Source organism: Pangasianodon hypophthalmus, chromosome 9 (assembly GCF_027358585.1).
Source record: "Pangasianodon hypophthalmus isolate fPanHyp1 chromosome 9, fPanHyp1.pri, whole genome shotgun sequence".
Taxonomy (NCBI): Eukaryota; Metazoa; Chordata; class Actinopteri; order Siluriformes; family Pangasiidae; genus Pangasianodon; species Pangasianodon hypophthalmus.
The window spans coordinates 18,697,615-18,705,485 of record NC_069718.1 but is presented as its reverse complement, the minus strand read 5'-3'; the positions used below and the strand labels follow the sequence as shown (position 1 = coordinate 18,705,485).

The 7,871-nt window shown below is 37.4% G+C and overlaps 1 pseudogene; it reads left to right on the top strand.

Moving 5' to 3' along the window:
- Positions 1 to 479: 479 nt before the first annotated feature.
- LOC113529690 (hyaluronidase-like) lies at positions 480 to 4,111 on the top strand (annotated as a pseudogene).
- Positions 4,112 to 7,871: the final 3,760 nt, after the last annotated feature.

Below are 7,871 nucleotides of genomic sequence, written 5' to 3'. Positions count from 1 at the left end.
TTGAAATAGGATCCCAAGATCAAACAAGATGAATCATATCATCATATTTTGCGGTAAAAAGGAACTACAGTAGATTTTGCAAAGCTATGGCAGTAGAAGCCACTTTACACTCAGAACATAAATATGTTGGAAAATAGTTTCCAACATATTTATGTCTATTGCATGAAAATCAACCCACTGATATCATAAAGTGGGCAAAAGACTTACATAAGTGCTGTGATCATGCAAGCAGCCAAATACTGTTATAACTGTGTAAAGGAGTATAATTGCTCCAGTTTTAGAGCACAGGGATGTATTGTGCTGAGGAATCTGGAGCAGCATTGCTCAATGACCTACAAATAAAATCTCCTTTAATTATCCTTGCCAATGACCCTCAAAATGTGTGCAGCTTTCCCAAGACTGTGGAATGAATTTTCCTGATGGTTGTCTTCTGATTTTGTTCTGTATTACTGAAGCTGGATTAACTGATCTATGCAGACATGATGGTGGCACTGATTCCCTTTCTGAAATTCATCAGTCCTACAAACGTTAGTTCTACTATATCCTTTAGTCCTCGAGATACAGTAAGTGATGAATTGTGTTCAAGATTATATCACAAATAATTAAATGGTCTAGCTAAATTTTTCATTTATGTATAAATTAAAACATATTTGTCTTTTTTCAAAAGGTGGACACTGACTTGAGTGTCTTTGACATTGTTGCTAACAGCAATGAGACAGTGAATGGCCCAAATGTCACTATTTTGATCACAGCCACCTAGGTTACTACACTTACTACACAAATTCTGGAGTTGCCATCAGTGGAGGCCTGCCCAAAGCCTATGCAAGCACCTCAACAAAACTCGAGCAGACATTCACAAGCTTATTCCTTTTAAAGACTTGCGTGGCTTTGGTGTCATTGATGGGGAAAACTGGCATGCCCATTGGGTACACAACTGGGGTTCTAAGGATCCAACCAGGCTGGCCTCAGAGTTGAGTGGATAAAGAAGTTAAGGAGGTCTTTGAGGGAGCTGGACAAGCTTTCATAAATTTGACTCTACTCCTACTCCTGACGAAAGTCGCAGGCCACATGATGTCTGGGCCTTTTATCCGATTCTGAGATCTACAACTACGGGTACAAGCAGCACCCCTTCTGTTACACAGTGCCCCAATGTGGAACATGTACAGAGTGACCATCTCATGTGGCTTTGAAAGGAAACCCAACACTGCTAAGTTTGTATAAGATTGTGTAAAGGAGGCCTTCCGGATTGCCTCAATCACCCGGAGTGACTTCGGCCTGCCTATATTTGTGTACTCCAGGCCTATGTGTAGGCGTAGAGCTTTACTGTGCTGTCTCAAGTGAGGGAGTAATGCAATGTGCAGAAAAAACAGTTTGATAAGACCATACCATATACACACGATATTCTATTCCAATATTCAATCTTATGTTATTTAAAAAAAATACCCACTGCTTTAACTGGACATATTTTTTTTATTTAACATGGTACAATGGTTGAAAAAATCTGTAACATTCCTCTGCCAGAATGACAGATTGTTTTAATCTCTGGTCTAGTGCTTGATTGACAAAACCTCTTTAAACCATTTCCACTCCCAAACATCTTGAACGCCTTAGATATGCTAAAACACTAATCTGTCACATAATTAGGAACGGAATGTTCCAGATCAGGTGGGGTACTGGAACAAGAATATTTTTCCATTTCCTTTCTTCAGGAACATCAGGGTGACATGAAACATTAAAGCTTGAAATAAAGCAAAATCAATCAGTAGTTAGACAAAACACTTTAATCATGCAATTTTGTTTTTATATTTTTATACTGAATATAATTTTTTTGAAAACAAGAAGTTGGCCTCAGTGGACTTCCTCCTAGTTTAAGCAAAGTAAGTAAAAATAAGGTAAAGTGATAGTTAATATAACAAATAAAATTAGACATGAAACATTACATACATAGCTTCTACAATCTAGATGAGTGAACCCATCTCATGTACCATCTGTCCATCTGCATTTCTGCAATTCCCCAAGTCATACATCCCAACAATAGTATCATAACTGCAGTCACTGTAATAACAAAACTGATGCCATGTTCTGTGGCTAATGATGTGAGGATTATTTAGCTGTTGGGGATTTACTGCATCTGTGACAATAATGTATTACTGGCAAGGAATATGTGAATCATTATCTGGATTTATTCATTTCTTGTTTACAGAAAGTATATTTGCAAATAAATGAACTGAATAAATGAATACAGTCATGTTCAGAAGTATTTGGACAGTGACAGTGTTTTTGTGATTTTGCCTTTATACACCACCACAATGGATTTGAACTAAAACAATCAAGATGTGATCGAAGTGTAGACTTTAAGCTTTATTTTAAGAGGTTCCACAAAAATATGGCATTTACCATTTAGGAATTACAGCCATTTTCAGCAAAGTACCTCCATTTTCAGGGGCTGAAAGATATTTGGACAATTGACTGACAAGAAGTTAACTGACAAGGTGTGGACCATTCCCCCATTACTCCAAGACAAATGAAGCAGATAAAGGGTCTGGAGTTGATATCAGGTATTGAGTTGGCATTTGGCAGCTGTTCGACTGGAGCTACCAATATGAAGTCCAAAGAGATCTCAATGCAAGTGAAGGAGACCATCATTAGGCTGAAAAAACAACATAAATCTATAAGAGAGATAGCAGAGACCTTAGGTGTGGCCAAATCAACAGTTGGGTACATTCTTAAAAAGAAAGAAAGCACTGGTGAGCTCAACAACATCGAAAGGTCTGGAAGACTACGGAAGACAACTAAAGTGGATGATCACAGAATCCTTTCCTTGGTGAAGAAAAACCCCTTCACAACATCAACAGAAGTCAAGAATAGGTAGAAGGTAGGCGTATCATTGTCAAAATCTACAATCAAGAGACGCCTTCATGAAGGTAAATACAGAGGGTTTACAACAAGGTGCAAACCACTGGTAACATTCAAGAACAGGAAAGCCAGATTAGACTTTGCCAGAAAACATCTAAAAAAGCCTCCCATGTTCTGGAATAAGATTGTTTGGACTGATGAAACCAAGATTAACTTGTACCAGAATGATGGGAAGAGAAAAGTATGGTGAAAGAAAGGAACAGCTCATGATTCAAAGTATACCACATCATGTGTCATACACGGTGGAGGCAGTGTTATGGCATGGGCATGTATGGCTGCCAATGGAACAGGCTCACTGGTGTTTATTGATGATGTGACTGCTGACAGAAGTAGCAAGATGAATTCCGAGGTGTATAGGGTTATACTCTCTGCTCACATTCAGCCAAATGCTACAAAACCGCTTCACAGTGCAGATGGATAATGAACCTAAACATACTGCGAAAGCAACTCAAGACTTTTTGAAGGCAAAGAAATGGAATATTCTTCAATGGCCAAGTCAGTCACCTGATCTCAACCCAATAGAGCATGCTTTTCACTTACTGAAGACAAGACTGAAGGCAGAAAGACCCACAAACAAGCAGCAACTGAAGGTGGCTGCAGTGAAGGCCTGGCAAAGCATCTCAAGGAGGAAACTCAGAATTTGAGTTTTGAGAACATGGACTCCAGACTTCAGGCAGTCATTGACTGCAAAGGATTTTCATCCAAGTATTAAAATGATGGTTATATTTACAATTATGTCACTTTGTCCAAATACCTTTGAGCCCCTGAAAATGGAGGTACTTAGCTGAAAATGGCTGTAATTCCTAAATGGTAAATGCCATACTTTTGCAGAACTTCTTAAAATAAAGCTGAAAGTCTACACTTTGATCACGTCTTGATTGTTTTAGTTCAAATCCATTGTGGTGGTGTATAAAGGCAAAATCACAAAAACACTGTCACTGTCCAAATACTTCCAGACCCGACTATATATATATATATATGAATAAATGAATGGAATGAATAAATGAAGAATTTTGAACCCAGAACTATCATCTCGTATGTGATTAATGAATGCATAGAACTGACTCTTGTTTGTGTAGAGAAAATGTCTGAAAGTGAAAAGAAAAAAGATGGTCCACTGGGCCATTATGTCATTAATGTCACCTCTGTAGCCAAGCTGTGCAAGAATAATGGCAAATGTATGAGGAAATTCTGAGAGGATTTCTATTCTGTATGTACCTTTCTCTCTTCAATGACATAAAATGTTTATACTTTGTGAGAATCAACTGACCAATTTTTATATGCACAAATATATAACAATGATTCTCCAAATATCCTTACAATTATATACAATATATATATATATATATATATATATATATATATATATATATATATATATATATATATATACACACACACACAAACACATACTTACTTACTACTATAATTACTTAGTAGAATGCATTAATTTTTTGTTAAATACTTGAATACTTGAAGTGGGGGGAATGGCAATGTTTTATCCTAGGTGTAGGGAGAAGGGCAATGTGTTCTTCCAAGATGGAATAAATGCTGTATTGCTTTCACCACCCTGTAAACCAAGGCCTGGGCAGGGTTAGAATATTTATTTGCATTTGTATCATTTATTGATGCTGGCACGTTGAGAATTTCTGCTCATGAAGAACAGACAAATGAAGAAACGATTGAACCTGCACAAAAGAGGTTTGTCACGCATACAGGCACGCACCTTGCAGCTGTTTGTCTGTACCAGAACATTTCCAGAAACCAGAAATGGGATCTGGAGAGCAAAGGAATCCTAGAGTTTATTGGGGGTGTACTTATCCAACACAAGCAGCTGCAGACTCATTGCCGGGAAATGGAGAGTAAGAAAACGCCTTAACATGGAACAGATTGGTGGTCATTCTGGCTCTTATGGAATACATTAAAGAGGTTATTCACCTGTGTGTGTATGGGTGTGTCTCAAGGATAGCTGGCCTGTCAGTATATGTGTGTTTGTACACACATATATACATATGTACTAATATGTCATATTAAGCTAATCACCCAAAAGAGTGCTGCTGGTGATTTGTGTTATATGTAGTAAAACAGTGCTCAACCTTTTATTGAGATGCATCTCTGTTTAGCATATGCAACTCTAGAATCAACTGCTAAAATCCCCATGTCTTATTGTTAGTTTTTTCAGCAAATCAAGGACAGTAATTACTGTAATTTCAGATAACAGTAGTTCTGGAAGATTTAACCGTAAATCACAATCACAAGCCTTTGAATGATAATGGTATGATGTAGAAGAACAGAATAACATTCAACAAATCAAATTTGAACTACATCTTACATTCAACTCGATAAAAAAATGACTGCTTATTCTGTAATGTTTTATAATCCATCATTCCATTTTGAAACAAAACATCTCAGTGCATTCTGTTCTGCAGGTTTAGGTAGAAATATTGTAATTAGCACAGTGCCTCTGATTATTAGAGTGGGTTAGAATAAAGAGAGATGCACAGATCACAGCAGTGTCTCCTCTGACCTTTTTCTTCCACTAACTATCATTTTACTTTCACTCACATGCTAACCACAAATGGCATGTTTTCAGAGAAAAAGTAAGCACACATTTCACCTCTTTTCTTCTCATTGAGGTTTTGGATAAAACATAGAAAAATATGTGCTGAAACACATCATTTTGTTCCAAGTATTCATTCATTCATTCATTCATTCATCTTCAATACCCACTTTATCCTTTGTTGTGGATGGTTCTGGAGCCTATCCTGAAAATATTGGGCATGAGGTGAGAGAACAGCATGGATAACTTATCAACACACAATGGGATGCCAAGCCACTGGCAGGCAAACATGCACACACAATCACACACAATCATTTAGCATAGCCCATCCACATACCAGCATGTTTTTGGGACGTGGGAGGAAACTGGAGAACCCATAGGAGACCCACGCAAACAAGATGAGAACATAGAAAACTCCACACTGACAGTAACCCAAGCTCGGGATTGAAGCAGGGACCCTGGAGCTGTGATGCAGCAATGCTACCTCTGCGCCACCCATTCATTTCTATTGTTTAGCTTTAGTTTTTTTTTATTATTTCAATTATATAAGTAGTTAAATATTGTATATTGTACTGCACAAAACGAAGTCCTACTGACATATGCCTCTGAGTTCATTTATGTTTAATGTTTAGTATGATTTATATCAGGAGACTTCAGCTTATCCACAGGTTTCCATTTCAGGACCCACAGCTGATCCCACTTATTTACTTATAATACCTATATGTATTCAGTCTTCAAATGACTTTTAGGAGTGGTTTATATTGGGCTGGAATGAAACCCTGCAGTAGATAAGATTCCTGATTGAAACAGAAAACATATCCTACTTACAAGCTAGTCTCTCAGGCAAAGCACTAACATGTTTAACATTAATAATGAACAGAAAATGTTTACATTAAACATTGCTTCTGTTAAAATGCTTGCTACAAATGATTATCTCCACATGTACGTCTGAGCAATGTGGATGGCTGGAATACATAAATCTATGTCCAGTGATGACTGGCAGTTAAAAAAGTATTTCAAAACTCTTAGTCCTTTTAATTGGATTACAGCAACACCACCACAAATCTGGACATTAATGGAAATTATTGATCCATGATTATTTACAAGAAGTTGCAAACTTTTCATTTTGTGTGGGAGCAACAATATAATATTTAGTAAGTGAAACACTTTTTTTACAGCAGTGATGCATTGGCATACAAAGGCCCCTTTCCTTGGGCAGAGCAAATATCTGTGTGCTTACAATACGTGCAATTACTGTAAAATATATATTGCGTACATTATTCTCTGTAATACAATTAACATAAGCTGTGTATGTTTGTGGGTAGATTGAGTAAGTGATATTTTGGTGCTCTTTTGCAATCATGAGCCATTTGCTGCTCATATAATGCAACATGATGGCTTTGTGGTTGAACACGTACATATATATGTCACACAATGAGCTATTTCTTCCTTTAGCTTCCGGAGTTTGAGAGTTTAACTTTCTGAAAATAGTGTCACTTCCCTACTGCAAAAAAACCCAAAAAAAAAAACATAATCAGTAACCTAAAACATCCTGCATGATTACATGGGAAATTAATAATGGGCTTAAATAATCTAAGCGTATTCATGAATTAAAGGCACGTCTGCTAAGATGATGATTTATTTATATGCTAAACCTGATTTACAGGAATGCCATTTTCAAATGCACTGAACTGAGAACAGGAGTAATAATTTCTGTATGTTTCAAATGCCAAAAACTACCAGAATAAAGAAAACACATTAGTTTTGGAGTATGGTTTAGATCATGTGGCAGTGTTTTTGGCAGATGGAGTGGGGAAAATGTAATTCATCCTTGGTTTGTGATGCAAAGAATTGCCCCATCTGAATAAGCAAACCAAATACTACATGATGCTGCGAACTTAAAGAGAGTCTTAACTTGATGCCAGGGCACACAGCCCAGACTGTGGTTTAATGAAACAGACCTCCCAGCTTGTATGAAGAAATGTGGTCAGAGGCAAAAGGACATAGGATGCACAACATCCACAACACCACCTACCAAGAGCAATATTATGGAAAGCTGGCAGAGCTGACTGTTATGGGAACAACTTGCAAGAGCTTTGATTTTGCCATCCAGTGCAGAAAGATTGATGAGGTAACCATGGTCACAATTTTACTATAGGTTGTTTCTCACAACACATGCGCACACACTCATACACCCACACACTCACACACACACGGACACATAGACCCCTGCAAGTGCTAGTATTACATTTTAAAAAGGACAGGGTGTGTCATATGCACTTGTTGCTAATTGCTGTTTATAGGTGACTTCAGCAAACAGGAAGCCTGTAATTTACTGACTGACTGAATAAAATAGGCATTGGACTAAAAAGTGACAAAACACTTACACAGTTCT